The 18430-nt window shown below is 45.9% G+C and overlaps 1 long non-coding RNA gene across 1 annotated transcript; it reads right to left on the bottom strand.

The window, feature by feature from the left end:
• Positions 1 to 7113: 7113 nt before the first annotated feature.
• Positions 7114 to 17177, bottom strand: LOC128348100 (uncharacterized). The gene is made up of 3 exons (XR_008317922.1): positions 16990 to 17177; positions 16741 to 16814; positions 7114 to 7234 (listed from the first exon to the last, which is right to left on the bottom strand). It is a non-coding gene; the product is annotated as an uncharacterized LOC128348100 (long non-coding RNA).
• Positions 17178 to 18430: the final 1253 nt, after the last annotated feature.

The following is an 18430-nucleotide window of genomic DNA, read 5'->3' as shown; positions in this document are numbered from 1 at the left end:
AGACTGCTTAGCTTCAACAAGGTGGCTGTATTATATGTCCTTAGACCATGTTTCCCAGGTTGCCATGATATCTCTTGTTAGGAAAAGTCATGTAATGTGCTTTACACACTTTTTAAAAAAGCAGCTATACAAATATCTATATTATTAATTCTCCAAGATGGGCCATGCGTGGGGACGTGGTAGAAAGGAGGCAATTGGCTGACAGAGTTTGCAAGCAGAAGCACCTGACTGGGCAGTGGGGATTCCATATGCAGATAGGGAGGAGGAGCCTGTGAGAGCAGAAGCACCATGGTGATTGGGCAGTGGGGATCCCATATGCAGATAGAGAGGAGGAGCCTGTGGCATTGTAGTGATTGGGCAGTGGGGATTCCCTATGCAGATGAGGAGGAGCCTGTGATGGATAAGGTCAGTTGGAATGCATGAAGGGAGGGGGAAGAGAGACAGAAGGAAGGACAAGGGATGGGCCTGAGCCTGTCAGCAGCCTGAGGGGAATGAGTGGCCATGGCAGTACTGGCAGCAAGGAAGGGTCCAGTCAACCATTGTTGCTGCAATGCTGTTTGGGGCTACCAAGATCATTGTCAGAGCGAGGCAGGCAGGCAAGGGACTAGCCCGAGCCTGTCAGTGGCCTGGGGGGGAACGAGTGGCCATGGTGGTGGCAGTGAGGAAGGGCCCAGACAACCACTGTTGCTGGTTGAGGGAGGAGCAGGAGTGGGGTTCAGGTGAGGGTGGGGAGGTCTCTGGGGATAGAGGGCTGCAGCTTGGCCAATAGGCGGCAGCGGTGCTGCAGCCACGAACAAGAAGGATGAGGGGGATGGAAGCAACAGGATGGAGGAGGAGCAGGAGTGCAGCTTAGGTGAGGGAGGGGAGATCTCTGAGGTGAGGGGAGCAATCAAGTACTAACGCGCAGATGCTCTAGAGCGTGCAAGAGTTCCAGTATTGAAGCGGAGAGAATTAATGGCGGTGGCCAGGATGCAGAGGTGCAGGGCTGGCAGGCAAAGCCCTCTGGCCAGAAGAGGTGGACAGACGGCGGGCAAAGCCCTGCCAACTGGTAGGAGGAGGTGGGAGGTGGTGGCGGGATGGCCTGGCCCTGGCCCACGCAATGGGGAGAGTTGCGGCAGGAGAGAGCTGTGGGGGGGGGGAGAGCGAGCGAGCCGCGGAGGGAGGGAGAGCGAGCCAGCCGCGGTGGGAGGGAGAGCGAGCGAGCCGCAGGGGGAGGGAGAGCGAGCGAGCCGCGGGGGGAGGGAGAGCGAGCCAGCCGCGGTGGGAGGGAGAGCGAGCGAGCCGCAGGGGGAGGGAGAGCAAGCGAGCCAGCCATGGGGGGAGGGAGAGCGAGCGAGCCAGCCGTGGGGGGAGGGAGATCGAGCGCGCTGCGGGGGGGAGAGCGAGTGAGCGTGCTGCGGGGGGAGAGCGAGCGAGCGCGCTGCGGGGGGATGCCACAGGCTCAGTGCACAACTCGCTCCCCCCCTGCAGCGAGTGAGCGAGAGTTCTGCGGGGGGAGCGTGCGAGTGAGAGTGCTGCGGGGGGATCGTCAAGCGAGAGTACTGTGGGGGGAGAGCGAGCAAGAGCGCTGCGGCGGGGATGCCACAGGCTCAGCGCACAACTGCACAGATGCTCTGTGCGGGGTCAGCTAGTATTTCTTTCTTTCTCTAAGGTATATCCATCGCTAATCCCATGCGTGGTAGCTCTCGCGAGATTACACGAGCGAGGGGAGAGGAAGGGAAGCAGCCAGTGAGAGGAAGCAGCGGCCAGGCCAGGTAGCAAGAGGAAGCAGCGGCCAGGCCGTCCAGCCATCAGGAAAAGATGAACTGGGACTGAAGTGGGTGGAGAGAATGAACCAGGTCTGAAGTGGGGGGAGAACAAACTGAGGCTGAAGCGGGGGGGGGAGAGGGAGAACTAGGGGCTCAGATGCTCCATGCCAGGTCAGCTAGTTGTTATTATTACTACTACTTTTATTTATTTATTACATAATATTACTTCCTATCTCTGTTTGTTCAAAGAAGGCGTGTTGCCAAGGATGATGATGTTAAATTGGCATGGTTAACTAAGGAGCAGTGATGCTCCTTAGCAGCTAAAGCAGCTGCTAAAAAAAGCATATACAAATGCTAAGTCAGTCTATCTATCCAACTATCTATCTATCTATCTATCTATCTATCTATCTATCTATGGCATATCCGTCGCTAATCCCATGCATGGCAAAACTAATCATATTTGAAAAAGACTTTTTTTTCTGGTTTACACCACTGAGGACAATGTGCTATAACATGCCTGAATTGGGAGCTATCTGGAATTAGACATGTGGAGAAATTGGATAATATTTTGGCGTGAGAGAAAGAGAGGACTTTTTATTTTAAGCAATCACATCACAAACAGGGGAAAACATTTTTTTTTTAAGCAGCTTATAGAAATAACTTTTTGGTTGCTTAAAAAGAAGACAATTTGAAAATTAGGGGTGGGGGGAAGTAAGAAACCAACCATGATATCTGCTACAGCCCTCTTTCTGTGTAACAGCTGCATTTTAAAGTAGGGTGGGAACAGGAGTGTGAAAAGGACAGCGGGGGTGTGAACAATTGTTCTCACCCAGGCGAAACATTCACCACCCCCAAAGGCAATGCAAAGCAGGAATGAACGGGTTAAAAATAATCCCAGCACCCTCATTCTCAGATGCATTCTCAGTAGCAGTGAGGGCTCAACCAGCTACTTGGTTTCAGGCTATGGTCCCTGCATGGATGACAGAGAGTGGAGGAGGCTAAAGTAGGATTGAAATTGAGGCTCTATTATTTGACCCACTTTATATGAATAACATAGCAGCCAAATTCCAAAAGAGGCAGCAGAAAACAAACAGACAGAAAAGAACCCTTTATCACTTTCAAGGCTTATTCCCTGAAGCAGAGTCAGCAACTTGGGTCACTCCTTCATACATAGTAACTATGTCATACAGGTAACGACTTCATACAAGCAGAAGACAGAAGCCTCTAACTACTGGGAATCATGCCAAAATTCATTCTCTGGTTATTGCATTCCCAGGGCTATAACTGGCATATATGACCCACCGGAAACAATGTCCATGGTAAGTTATACCCATCATTCTCTAGCACGTGCCTAACAGTGTGCTAGAGCAGACTAGTATTATGCTGTGACAGGACTGCTAAGATGCCATGAGACACTAATTAATTAGCTAAAGTTCCTAACCATGGAAGAAGCTGCTCAGTGAATCTTTGCTCTGACCTTCCTTGCCACTTTCCAATCAGCTTCTGCTGGGGACAGGTAATTCTGTAGCATCTCTGTACTGTGTGATTGGATCATTCAGTCACTTCTGACAGGATGAAGGAGAATCGGCCACCTTCAGAATATATTGCCTATTATGTCTCTGCATGAGGCCACTGTTCTGGACTCGCTTTCTTCCAGGCAGGAGGCATGCCCAAGAGCTGGTCTTGTAGTAGCAAACATGACTTGTCCTCTTAGCTGAGCAGGGTCCACCCTAGTTACATATGAATGGGAGACTAGAAGTGTGAGCACTGCAAGATATTCCCCTCAGGGTATGGTGCCGCTCTGGGAAGAGCATCTAGGTTCCAAGTTCCCTCCCTGGCTTCTCCAAGATAGGGCTGAGAGAGATTCCTGCCTGCAACCTTGGAGAAGCCTCTGCCAGTCTGTATGGACAATAATGAGCTAGATGGACCAATGGTCTGACTCAGGAGATGGCAGCTTCCTAGGTTCCAATGACTCATGCAGAAATACAGAGGAATGGGCTCCTCAGGCAGTGGATACTTTTTCACTTTTACACAGTCTAAGGGGACTGTGCATAATCTGAGTGTCTGGGCCACTGTGGAAGTGGCCCAAAACTTATGGTGTTTTGTTCAAATATACTTTAAAGATGTGATTGAGCACACAGTAAACTAGTTATGTGTGTTTGCAGCAGAAGCTGGCTGATTGGCTGGAATCAGGGCCATCATGAATTCTCCCCCATCAGTTATTAAACTTTTTTTTAAAAGGATTGTGCTTTGAAAAATAATAAAGAGACACATGTATATTTAATTGAATAAATGTAAATGGACTGCTTTCCAAGTTAAAAAAAAAAAAAGATGGATACCTTTCCTGAAGAGATGTAAGCTTGATTGCTGGCCTGTGCAATGTTGGCAGTGGGGTGAGGTTGGGGAGTAAACAAATAATTCTAAGTAGAACAGTGTCTACTAATGATGTCTACTTTCTGCTTCTTTTAACATGACTCTTATCTAGGACCCCCTTCCATGGCTATATTTTGAGTGGCTGCCATCATGGCATTTTGAGTGGCTGCCACGTGCGTGCACACACACACTCACACACACATATGCACACACCGCTGCAATCCCCTAGAACTCCCTTTCATGTGCTTTGAATTTGGTTTGTATCAGACTGTAAACACAAAAGTTATTAGTGGAGGAACATGCACAAATATGATATTTGATATCCCTTTTCCCCTCCAGAAAGGAGACTAAAAAAGTAGACTAAAAATCTGGTGAGTTCTGTTTTTTAAGGTTATATGCACATGTGCTAAAAATAATTTTTGGAGGCATTAACAGCAAAGTGTGCCTTTAACTCTGCGAGGTGGAGTGGAAAAAGAATGCCTCGGCTATAAGAGGTTTGGGACTCTGAGACATCTGGAGCTTCTTTCTGAGTCTCTCAGCTTGGTGGTATCCAGAAAACTCTGTTGCTTTCAACTGTTTGGATCTTGTTCAAGGGTCTGACCCAGGATAGTTCAAGGGATAGTCAATCCTGAAGCAATAATTCAAAAACTGTTCACATAGGTGTCAATTTTTTAATTCAGAACTAGTTTTACAAGGCAGGAATTTCTTGCAACCAAGCCATGTATTGTCAACATTAGCTTTCTTGTACAAAGCCCAGAATACCATTTTAGCCTCACAACGTGAGGTAGGTTTGGCTGAAAAATAATGACGTGCCCAGTGAGCCTCCCAGCTGAGTAGCGGTTTGAACTTGGGTTTCAATTCCAATATTCGAACACTCTGATCATGACACTGCGCTCAGTAGTGCTAGATTCTAACCTCCCATTTCAAGAAGAGCAGAAACCAGGGACAGGATCCAGCCAAAGTTAAGCACCTTGACAAACCAAGAGGAGAAATTTATGTACATGTTCTCTCTTCCAATGAAATAAATCACACTTAAAAAGTTAGGGACTTAGCCTTATACCAAATCAGACTGCTCTGCTGGTCCATCTCGCTCAGTACTGTATATGCTGACTGGCACAGGCTCCCCAGGTTTTCAGGCAGGACTCTTTCCCAGCCATTCCTGGAAATGCCAGAACCTGGGACCTTCTGCATGCCAGACAACGGCTCTCCCAAGGAGCTATAGCCCTGAACTACAAAGTTCTTGGTTTTGGCTGGATTGTACCCCCAGTTTCCATTCTTCTGCAAATGAGAGAGGAAGAAGACTGATATAATGGACATCAAAAAGCATATCATAAAGCATTTGCCCAGTTTACTGACAATATAGAGGCTTATGCCTCTTTATTTCACATTTATCCAGATTAATCCCAGGAAGAGTTATAACTCTTCCACAAGGTGCTACTTTTCAGAGAAAGGGGGAAACTCCAAAAACTGGAGCCCTGATCAAGGCAACTCAGGGCAGATTGCAGGATGAGGCAAAAACCATAACTGCACCTTGTACTATTTTTAGCAACCGATTGCACAAAAGGAGATACATGTTTGTGGTGGCTGCGGACATACCCAAAGACATCAAACTCAGTTGTGTTGCCGTCCAATTAAACCATGGAGGTGTACCAGAGGTAACTCATGATGCCCAGGGCTTAAGAAAAACCTCCAGGCAGAGTGAAGTGGCTCTTGAATTGCTGTTATGTATTCTGAAATTCTTAACTGAGGAATCTGTACTGAAGGACAAGCACATAATGACAAGAGAAAAACTGAAAAGCAAATATCTATCATTTGAAACCAAGCAGGTGAAAAAGAGCACAACTTAGGTTTGTTTTAAATTCATTTAAAATTCTTGTTTGATGTTAAATGCTTTTAAAATTGTTTGTAACTTGGAATTTTTATCAGTTGCCTTGGAGGTTCCATGCAAGCCAAACATTGGAATGACAAGAGATAGCTAGCTAGGATTCAAAAACCTCACAAGTAGATCTTACTGTAAGCTGCTGCCTTGCTAATCCTGAAATACAAGATATAATTTAATCAAGCAAGGTGCTATATTTATTAAGGTTAATGTGCAGGAATGACTGCTGATCCATTCATCTATAGTCTAAGCAGATGCTCTGTTAGATCTTCAAAGTATGAGAGATCTGTATTAGACAAAGAAAGTATACTTCTGGTAGGAGCATGTGAGCTTTAGCGTTACTCCAAACTCTACATCATCATTATTATTATTATTAGTAGTAGTAGTAATAGTAGTAGTATTTTACATTTATATCCCGCTCTTCCTCCAAGGAGCCCAGAACGGTGTACTACATACTTGAGTTTCTCTTTCACAACAACCCTGTGAAGTAGGTTAGGCTGAGAGAGAAGTGACTGGCCCAGAGTCACCCAGCTAGTTTCATGGCTGAATGGGGATTTGAACTCGGGTCTCCCCGATCCTAGTCTTGATTTCAGGCAAAAGGCATGCATTCTTCACTTAACTTGCAGTTGAACCATAACTATGTGCAACTATATTTGCGTATACAATACTCATATCCTGTTAACCCCCTTCCCTCTCCCTTTCTACCCATTGTCTCCCTTCTATGGCTTCTCTCACCATCAGTTGTGAGCAGTTTTGGACAGAGACCTGACTCTTTTGTTTATGGACACTGTAAAATGCAAATAAATAAATAAATATGCTGTACCTTATTGTCAAAAATATATGGAGCAAACTGAATGAAAAGAACAAAAGGATATATAAAGCAAGATCACATAGCCAAATTATTTGTAGGAGAGAGCGAGAAATGAGTAGAGCAATGACAAAAAAAAGAAAAAGAAAAAAAAGAATGAGAGACATGTGTAAGTGACAGTCAGAGGGAGACTGGGGTGACTGCGTCAAAGTTTTGGTTAGTGATAGAAATGGGAAGAAGACATCTGGAGAGCTGAGTCAGATGGGGAAAGAGCGAGCAGAACACAGAGCAAGTTCATACCAAGTGGGTTCTGGATGCAGTAATTATACACGGGGCAGCCGCTGCCCATTTACCTGTCCATGACTGTGCTGGGCTGCAATCTCTTTGAGTCACCAGCCTCCTACGTGGTGCCTGAGTAGCCCTCTGCTGTGAGGTACAGAAATGAGAAGTACTGGTGGGTGGGTATCCCCACCCAGTTCTCAACACCCCCTTAGCTGGTCTGGGGTGGAGTTACACAGCTCACTGGAGCTTTAGGCACCCATTCTAAAAAAGTGCTTGACTATGATTGGCTACCTACCTCCTCCCTCAGTTTTATCAGTCCCCTCCCTCCTAAGATAGATAGATATATCTCACTATATATCAATATATGTGTGTCAATTAATAAGAATAAAATATAAGTAAACAAGAAACATGTGGTCAGCTCAAATACAGAAATATAACTGGTTATAGCAGAAGGGCTGAGAACTAGGGGACCTGGGCTGTACTTCCAACATTCCCTTTCACTTGTTCCATGGCTGTTCTTGTGCCTCGGTTGACTTTCTAATGGATTATTATTAAATGGATACATTTACCCCATTGTGCTTCGTGAGAATGATCAAGCATGCTTTCTTTAAAAGTTATAACCTGCACAATAAAGGCTAATAATAATAATTGCAACAAAGTTCACATGCATGCTCTCAGTAACAACAACCCTACAAGGTAGGGTAGTATAGTTTCTGCCATATGGGAGAGGGATAGTGGTGTCCCTAAGGCCACCCCGTGAGTTCATCACTGGGCTGCTTGTGTGAACAGCCTTGATATCTAGCAAATAGATAAAACAGATATACAAAAATATGTGATGCCTTTGGAATCTTTGAGGGAAGACACAAATACTTCCTCCTGCCAATTAATCAAAGGCCAGAGGGCTGATATCAGACAAGCCTGTACTTCATAAATGACTGGACCACAGCCCAGGGCATGTGGGCAGCCTCCCGCCATCTGATTCTGCCTGTCCTCTACTGTTGTCAACGGAGGACCTTGTGTGCATCCCTTTGCCTTCTGAAGCATGATTTGCGAGGACATTGGAAAGTACCTTATCAGTTGTGGTCCCTAGATGGTGACACTCTCTAGTGGTTTCCCACTTTGCCAGGGGCCATCTGATTAGTTTTCTTTCCAGCAACGTTTGTGTTGGTCTGCTGTGCGCAACTGCTTTCTTTCAGGTGCAGGCTTGAAAAGCTGGCCAGTTTTTACAGTTGCTTTTTTGATGTGTATTGTTTGAATAGTTTATTGTCGTTTGGTGGTTTGTACCAGTGGGGAAACCTCTTGCCTAGGGAACAAGAGGTTGCTGGTTCGAATTCCTGCTGATATCTTTCCCAGACTATGGGAAACACCTATATTGGGTAGCAGCGATATAGAAAAATGCTGAAAGGCATCATCTCATACTGCACGGGAGGAGGCAATGGTAAACCCCTCCTGTTTACAAAGAAAACCACATGGCTCTATGGTCGCCAGGGCGCTTTCCAGATTAGCTGCTCAACAGCAGCAAAATGCTTCCATTCAGGCAAATCGCATTCAAAACGTAAACAGCAGGGGGAGCAGTCTTGCAAAAACTAACAGCCCCAAAAAACCAGCAACTTTTAAATGCCAGATATATGGTGTCATAGCACTATATCACAGCAATTAAATTTGGAACGAGGGATTGGAAATATGAACGGCACCTTGCTGTCAACTTAGGGACTGCGGTGTCACAACACAGGACGCACGGAAGCACACTTCAGAGATATATCGTTACCCCGTTGCAGGGTCTAATCTGGAAAGCGCCCAGGAGTCAACACCGATTCGACGGCACAACTTTACTTTAAGCTGCCTTGAATGCCTGCAGTTTGGAGGAGGACAGGCAGGCTATCAGTTATCTTTCAAATAAAAATAAATGGCAGCATTGCCAACAGAGCACACTGCCTTTCCTACCCCTACAGTCAGGGCTTTGGGGTCCTACATACTGAAGCTTTGACTTTGGTGTTCTGAGACACCATCCTAAGCTCTCCTCATTGCTGCTGTTGGCTTGGGTATTTCCACATCAGCCCAAAGTCAAAACAGTTTCACACAGTCTTCCAGCCGTCCTGGAAACAGTTTAGCTATGACTATTAGCAGATAGCAAAATCAGAGACATGAGAAGAGTGAAATAGAGATTTGGAGCCGGGGCTTCTCTGCTGCTGCTCCTGGGCCATGGAATGCACTCTTGGTAGAAATTTGTAGTTTGGGCTCATTGTTGGCCTTCAAGAGAGCCCTAAAAGACTTGTTTGGTCTGGCCTTCCAAGGTTTTTAAATTGTTTTAGAATGCTTTTTAAACTAGTTTTAAACTGTGTCTAATATTGTGTTTTATATAGTTTTAAGCCAATTGTTTTAAATGGTTGTTTGTTGTTGTTTTTGGTTGTTGCACACCACCCAGAGTGTTTGGATGGATAGGGCAGTACAGAAATGTAATAAATACAATAAAATAAATACAATAAAATAAAAATAGCAGACCCATTATAGAGAAACTGGGCTCATACTCATATGATGCATGTGAAAACATCTCCAGAGACATGTCATTGAATACACAGGTTCACATCCAGAGATTACTGCAACATTGTGGCAACTGGTGCTTGTGAATGGGGTCTTGCAGATATACTACTACTACTACTACTAATTATTATTATTATATTTATATTTATATACCACTTTTTAACAAAAGTTCCCTAACAGGTTTACATAGATACATAAAAATAAATAAATAAAGATGGCTCCGTCCCCAAAGGGCTCACAATCGAAAAAGAAACCTTAGATAGAGACCAGCAACAGCCACTAGAGAGGGGCTGTGCTGGGTTGGATAGGGCCAGTTGCCTTCCTGCTGCCCAGTAAAGGAAATCACCACTTTTAAAAGATGCCTCTTCTTTGCTCAGTTAGCAGGCAGAACATTTGCATTGCCTTAGATGCAATAGGTTTGTTCACACAACTGTTTTGAGGTGGGCAGGAGCCCAGGTGTTACCCTGTTTGTAACACACAAGCATCACCTCAGCTTGGCTCCATAAACCCGGCAAACACACAAGCATGGCTGCTGAGGGAGGCTGCATATGTTGAACTTGATAGATGCAAGCCCTGCCCCTTCATGGAAGGCCCTCTTAGGGGGTGCATGCCTTCCCAGCATGCTCTGTGCTGCTGGCAGACTGGGAAAGCCTCATTATTTCTGTGGCTGCCCATCCATTGGCTACAAAGCAGCAGGAAGCGGATATAGCCTTGACAAAGCTCCTCTGGCTTCAGGATCTTAGTGTGTGCTTCAGACTATCACATCCACTAATGGTGGCCACTGTATGCACAGCCCTCTGTGGTTTCCATGTGGGGGGAGAGGCGTGCTGGGTGTCAGTGACTGGGTAGAAGGGACACAAGGGTTTGTATGACTGGAGAATCAGGGGAGGGGGGCTTTCCTCCCCTTCACCTTTAGTTGAAAACTTTTAACTTTTTTAGTTAAAAGTCAGTTACAATTTTAACTAACTTTTTTTAAAGTTAAAAAGCTTTTAAATATTTAAATGCTATTTGTACAATAGGTACAAATGTTGGGTAGCCCTGCCAGGAGCAGCCGGGACTATTTATTTATTTATTTATTTATACATACATACATACATACATACATACATTTATATCCCGCTCTTCCTCCAAGGAGCCCAGAGCGGTGTACTACATACTTGAGTTTCTCTTTCACAACAACCCTGTGAAGTAGGTTATGCTGAGAGAGAAGTGACTGGCCCAGAGGCACCCAGCAAGTATCATGACTGAATGAGGATTTGAACTCGGGTCCCCCAGTCCTAGTCCAGCACTCTAGCCACTACACCGCGCTGGGAAATGCATGAGGGAAATGCATGAGAGTTCTGACAAATACGCAAATCTGGATAGCTCACCTCCTACTCTGTTTTTATGGTTGTGTGAATCCGCCTAGTGCTTTACAGTAGAGTCAGTTTGTCCACACATTCAGCTGCTATCCAAAGCCCTATACACACATTGGAGCTCTTCCTCCGTGTGAGCGAAACCAGCCTAAGGGAGCCTGTGGAGGAATGAGGCCTAGACCTCTAGGGTCTCTGTAAATAAACTCCTGTATTGTATAGTGTATTAATATTCCCCAAACCTCCTCTTCTTGTAAATAGCACTTGTATTATGAATGAATTATATATTGCATTAATATTCCTCAAATCTCTGCAATATTGTAAATAGGATTTCTGTGCTTGCAAGTCCTTAGGCATGGAGAAAGTACAGGGTCAAAAGTGCAGTCTTGTTTTTCTGTAGTTTCACATTTGGTTTAGCATTTTGACAGTTGGTTTTTGGCGGTGAAAGAGATTTTTTTTTAAATGGAGGAAATGTTTTGTTTGTTCTGATTGGCTGGGCTGAGGAACTGATAGGCCAGAGAAACTATATATATTGGGAGTGTTTTGAGAGAGAGTCCTGAGTTCTGGAAGGAGAAGTCAAGAAAGTCTGCTGGAGCAAGTCACAGCTGGAGGTTGCAGAAGAAGGAAGAGAGTCTGGATGGAAGTCTGCTGGAGTGAGTCCAGGGCGCTTTCCAGACTAGACCCTACAACGAGGTTAGGAAGTATCTCAGAAGTGTGATTCCACACTTCCTGCATTGTGACACCACAGTCCCTACATGGACACCAGGGTACCGTTCACATTTCCAATGCCTTGTGTCGAATTCAATCGCTGCGATATAGAGCTAGGACGTTGTATATCCAGCGTGAAAAGGTTGCTGTTTTGTCGGGTTGTTAGTTGCTGCGAGACTGCTCCTCCTACTGTTTATGTTTTGAATGCAACTTGCCCAAATGGAGGCATTTTGCTGCTGCCGAGCAGCTAGTCTGGAAAGCACCCAGGAAAACAGAGAGTGAGCAGCCAGCAAGAAGCTGAAAGCCGAGCTGAACTCACTAGAAAAGGGAGAGCCAGGCTGGATTGAGCCCCCGACCAGTCTTGTAATTACAAGAGACTACCCAGCCAGCCAGAAGCTAAGACAAAAAAAAGCACAGAGGACTCTGAGTACGGACCAGTATAGACCCATAACTGTTTTGAATGTGTACTTTTTTGCTGCAAAAGTAATGTTTTAATTGAACTATTTTTTCTAAAAGTAAACTTTCTTGTTATAAAAAAATTAGAAGCACGTTGCTGTCTCCACCCCATGCCTATAAGCCTTTCCACATTACTAGAGTTTTGGAAATGTTTGAAGGGCTGTTGTAGTGGGGAGGGGGGTCCCCATAATGCACTGCACACTTGCCCAGTGCATTGTTGGAGCTCCAGGGGTGGGGCGGTGTGCACCTCAACCCTTGGAGCTACAGGCAGGAGCCGATGCTCGTCTGGGCGGACGACATGCCCATCAAAGGAAGACAGCCTGCTCGTTTGCGGGGAGGACTTTTGGAGTTCCTCCTCACAAATTGGGTAGCCCTTACTGGTTTTGAGAAAGGGCTCATTATCTTTTGCTTGCTCGTGAGAACCAGCGGGCTCGAGGGCAAGCCTGGTGGCTCCATGGCGGCAAGCCCACCTATTTAGCCACCTGGGTAGAAGTGACTGTGTGGAAGCAAGGTAGGAGGAAAAGCAACCCAACCAAAAACAGTTCCCAAACCCAGGCAGAATACAATTTTTTATTGTGTGAGTGACCTCAATGTGTGAATAGGGCTTCTGAATAGGGCTAATATGTAAACATACTGAGCAATGTACATACATGTGTAAACCAGGCCAATCAGTAATGCTTGTGCTTGATGCAAATTGCCTTAAAATATCCCTTGAACCGTGCATTCTTGCACAGGGCTTGGTTGACAAAAACCTGTGGTAAACTCAAACACAGAAAAGGGGTAATAATATCTGAAAATTAAATTGCAAGCAAAGCTTTGGGGCGGGCTGGGGTAGGCAGGCTGCCTGTTTTAATCAACAGGAAGTGGTGTGTTCTGGTGATACAGATATAAATAACTGTTTGCTTTCCACTCACCTCCTTGCTCATTTTGAACTGCGCGCCATTGTCTTCAGTTGGTTCATTTCTCTCTCTCTCTCTAGCCACATTTGAATATTCATTTCCTTTTGCCTAAAGTGAAAACCTCAGGGCTAAACTTTCTCTGCTTGCTGAAGGCAGAAGCTGAAACCATGATAGCAACTGCTCTGCTCTGTGAGCTGATCACATTACTCAGTATAGATATATCTTGCTTGATTTGTTTTTCAAATGCATGTTCACTCTAAGACGAAACACACCAGGTTTGTTCACATGGTCATTCAGTAGGTAGGACAAATATCCTACCCAGCTTCAGGAGCTGGTTTTCAGTTGCGTGTAAGTTAAAAGCTAGGTGAGAGAAGGGGAAAGTGATTGTGGGGGAGGCAGGCGGGCACAGGCTGTGACAATGCAGACTCCTTGGTAATATACTGAGTAAAAGTGCTGGGTAGGACAACTGCTGTCAGAGCCTGCTCCCACCACCTCCCACGTGACCACTTTCCTCTAGCTTTTAACGCACACAGGACCAAAAATCAGGAATGTACATAATTCCTGAAGGTGGGTGGGGCACTTGTGTTACCCACTTAACAGTCATGTGAACAACCTTGCCACCAGGGAGGAGAGCTGGTCTTGTGGTAACAAGCATTCAGGTCCAGGGTGGACCTTTGCTAAACAGGCTCCACCCTGGTTTGTATTTGGATAGGAGATCACATGTGAGCACTGTAAAATATCCCCCTTAAGGGATGGGGTCATAGCTTACTGGAAGAGCACTTGCATGCTTGCATGCAGAAGGTTCCGAGTTCCCTCCCTGGCATCTCCAAGAAAGTGCTGAGAGAGATTGCTGCCTGCAACCTTGGAGAAGCCGCTGTCAGTCTGTGCAGACAATGCTGAGCTAGATGGACCCATGGTCTGACTAGGTAGAAGGCAGCTTCCTATGTTCCTATATCCCAAACTGAGAGAACAAAAGCAAACATATCAAGCAGCCCCAAAGTCCCTGAAACAGAAATGCCTTTTCTGTCTTCCTAATGCTCTGAGTGAATTTCTCACAGTAAGCACCAACTGAAAAAGCCCCATCCTTACACTTTCCAGCCTAACTTCCAAAAGCCAGGACAGTCACAGGGCAAAGCATTAGAATGGACCAGATCACAAGAGGCTGTATATGGAGGAAGTGAGTCCTAATGCATCTGAGACCTAGAGGGTTGGAAACATTAAGGGTTACAAACAGCCCTTTGGGGCTGAACTGGGCCCCCAAACTTGCTGGAAACTGGTGGAGTTCCTCCAGGACTGGCATGCTCCCCATGGCTGGCACCAGTTAGTAAGTGGTCTGCCATGCTCTGTACTCTGTTAACTAAGTATCAAGTGCACATCTGTTGTCACGTGTGAATGAATACCATATGCAAAAAGTGGTGTGTGGTCTTTAAAGTGCCCAGAAGCAGGGGCCCTTGTTGTCATCTCTTTGTAATTTGAACAGCCATGCAATGCAAATTCTGCACATGCATGCCTTTCATGAAGAAGAGCATCTTTTCTTTGTGGGTGCTCAAACTCCACATGGGTCTGGCATTTCCACTCCCTCTCATGCTCCAGAACACCCTGTTCTTCCACCTTTCAGCTCCTCATACATTCCAACCTATGCCCATTATTCAGTTTTGCCTAATTACTAGACCGGCCTTGCTCAGAGTGCAGGGGCATAGCAAGGTTGGAGTGGGCCCAAATACAAGATTTTGAAATGACCCACCCACACACTGAAGCTCAGCTCATGAAGTAAAGAAATCTTAAATGAGGCTGAACATCCTAAATTATTTTTTTTAAGGTTTTGTAAATAGTGGACAATGCAAGTCATTTAATGGTACTGGAGAAAGACATGCTGTTCTGGTAGCTCCAGGTCTTAAGACTCACATCAATTTTGGAGGATGAATACAACTGAAGTAAGGCTGGGCAGGTGTGCGGCTGGGGGAGTCAGTCATGTGACCTGCCTCTGGGGGGCCCCCCAAGGCAGTTGGCCCCCAGACAACTGTCTCCCCTTGCCCTATTATAGTTACGCCCCTGTCAGAGTGCCATTTTAGCAGGTACAGGGATCTCATATTTGGTAGCAGTCAGTAGGTGTTTGACTGCTACAGATTGCACTGACACTGAAGGTGAAATTCAGCAAGGTCCAAATCCCCACACTTGCATATTTTTATACATTGCAATAGCCATGTTATGAGCACAAGACAATATCCCTTGCCCACACCCATACCTTTGGTCATGGAAGCAAAGAGATTTGTGGCCTAAAATACAGCTTTTCATAAATGGGACCCCTGGCCTTGATAACATCAGTATGCACCCTGCCAGTCTCTCTTCCCTCAGCCCAGCGTGTATTCTCTTCCCAAACACACAAAACTGGATGTTTATTCATCACTGAGGCAGACATTCTTTGGGGCACCAATAAGCAGGTTTATTCACAGTGGCTGGTGGTGGAAGGGAGACTGAGGTTCACAAGATCTTGCTGCATGGCTATGCAGGAGGATGTGATTTGAGCAGGATGCAGCCTGCAGCAAAAGTCCTGCTCATCTTCACCAGCAGATGACTAAGAGCATGTGTTCATTCAGCTGCATCACTCCTTGACATAAGAGGAGTGCAGAGGCAAGCAAACATCACAGCTCCAGAAAGGGCCTATTCACATATGTAACCAGAGCAGCATGACCGACAGACTCTTATGTAGGGGCTGTGGTAGAACATACATGAGTCCCAGAGCACAATTAAAAGGATTACAGGTAACTGTTGGTAAAATAAAGTAAAGTTGTGTCATAGAGTCGGTGTCGACTCCTGGTGCCCACAGAGCCCTATGGTTCTCTTTGGTAGAATACAGGAGGGTTTACCATTGCCATCTCCTGCACAGTATGAGACGATGCCTTTCAGTACCTTCTTATATCACTGCTGCCCAATATAGGTGTTTCCCATAATCCGGGAAAACATACCAGTGGGGATTCAAACCAGCAACCTCTTGCTCCCTAGGCAAATTACTTCCCTGCTGTAGGTTAGCAATATTAGGCTAAACTCAACCATGGTTTGATTCAGGGAGCTTTTTATGTGGCAAGATCCCACACAGCTTACCCTCTGGAATTTAGAACTACTGAGCTTTTGTTTAGCTCCCATTCACTTCAATGGGGCTTGTGCAAAAGAACTTCCCAGTGAATGATTATGCCCCAGGATGGTTCACATCTTTTGTCCTCAGCAGTGCCTCACACTGGCCACTAGAGGAGTGAGGCCACTGACTCATGAAGCCTCATAAATACTGTGACGACAACTACAGTTTGTGTACAGCCACTGCATGAAAACCCCAAGGCTTTGGAATGCGCTCCCTAGTGAAATAAGAGCCTCCCCATCTCTGACAGTTTTTTTTAGAAGTCTTTAAAGACACATCTGTTCACCCAGGCTTTTAATTAATATTGTTTTAATGGCTTTAATTCTGTTTTAAAATATTCTTTTAAAATTTTAAATTGCTGTAATGTTTTAAACTTTTCATTTTTGTTTTAGCTAATGTTTTACTTTGTTGCAAACCAAAGTAAACCAGAGATGTAAGTTTGGGGCAGTATTAAAATGTGTTAATAAATAAATAGAAAGTGGGGAATCAGGACTGCAGGGATAGACCTGCCCCTTGACCGACACATATCGTTATTATTATGATAAATAAATAAATATTTACCTTACTTTGTGCACACATTGAGCCTCTACTCATATAAGCTGTAGGCACATAGCTTCTGTCTGCATGTTCTGTACCTTGCAAAAAAACACAGAGTTCAAATTGTGTGGAGCCTGCGTACAAACAGCTTGCATGTATGTTCTGCACTCTGTGCAGAGGAGTTGACTTAAGCATGGGGGCCAAGATGGGACGAGTAAGTGTGATCCTTGCCTGCCCCCTCCATGCATTGAATGGATTAACAATAGTAATTACCCCAACACAAAATTTGTGGCGCTGAAGAAGGAAATTGCTCATTTGCTTGTACTTCATCAAACTGCTACTAGATGTCACTGTGTGCTCTTGAAGCTGGCTTTTGGCCTCCAGAAAACTAGAATTGCTTCTATGAAGTTGTCTAGATGCTTGATTTCCAGCTTGATTTCCATGAGGGATGTTGTGCTGCATCTAAAACTATCCCATTCTATCACGAATAGCCCTGAAATGTGCATCAAAAGTAGAATTTAAAAACACAGCAAAAACAAGCATCTATATATTTAATTCTAACTAGCTGACCCTGCACAGAGCATCTGTGCGGTCGTGCACTGACCCTGTGGCATCCCCCCCCAACGCTCTCGCCAGCTCTGGCCACCCCCACAATGCTCTCGCCCACTCTCTCCGCCCCCACAACACTCTTGCCTGCTCTCGCCACCCCCACAACATTCTCACCCGCTCTTGCCACCCCATAACACACTCGCTCGCTATCTCCCCTCGCAACTCTCTCACTCGCTATCTCCTTCTCTTGCTTGCTCTCTCCCCCACAACTCTCTCACTCATGCTCTCCCCTCCACAACTCTCACTCTCTTTCCCCCCACAACTCTCTCTCGCTCTCTCCCTCTCCACAACTCTCTCACTTGCTCTCTCCCCCCCACAACTCTTTCACTCACTCTCTCCCTTCCACAACTTGCTCACTTGCTCTCCCCACAGCTCCCTCTCTCTATCTCTCCAGCATGGTGTAGTGTTTAGAGTGCTGGACTAGGACCGGGGAGACCTGAGTTCAAATCCCCATTCAGCCATGATACTAGCTGGGTGACTCTGGGCCAGTCACTTCTCTCTCAGCCTAACCTACTTCACAGGGTTTTTGTGAGGAGAAACTCAAGTATGTAGTACACCGCTCTGGGCTCCTTGAAGGAAGAGCGGGGTATAAATGTAAATCATCATCATCATCATCATCATCATCATCAATCATCATCATCATCATCATCTCTCTTTCTGTCCTCCGTCTTTCTATCTTTGTCTCGCAGTCCTTGCTTCCCCTGCCACTGCCAGGGACTGTTGCCCGCTCGCCTGACAGCCTCCCTGCTCCCTGCCGCTTCACGGCGCAGCTCAGCCAACTGTCTGTCGCCCGCAACCCCCAGAGCCAACTGTCCAGCTCATGAAGCTGCCCCCAGCCTCCGAGCTCCCTGCTGCTTCATGGCACACCCGAGCCAACTGTCAAACTGCTTTCCAGCCGCTCCAGAACTCTCTCCCCCTCTGTCAGCCAATCACCTCCTCCCCCTCTGTCAGCCAATTGCCTCCTTTCTGCCACATCCCCACGCTTGGTCTGTCTTGGAGAATTAATAATTTAGATCCCGTGTGTGGCAGCTCTTGGGAGAGTTCACAAGCAGAAACACCTGATTGGGCACTAGGGATTCCATATGCAGATCGGGAGAAGGAGCCT

The sequence above is a fragment of the Hemicordylus capensis genome, chromosome 2 (assembly GCF_027244095.1).
Source record: "Hemicordylus capensis ecotype Gifberg chromosome 2, rHemCap1.1.pri, whole genome shotgun sequence".
NCBI lineage: Eukaryota > Metazoa > Chordata > Lepidosauria > Squamata > Cordylidae > Hemicordylus > Hemicordylus capensis.
Note: the sequence above shows the minus strand (reverse complement) of the source record. Positions and strands in the feature narration are given on the sequence as shown.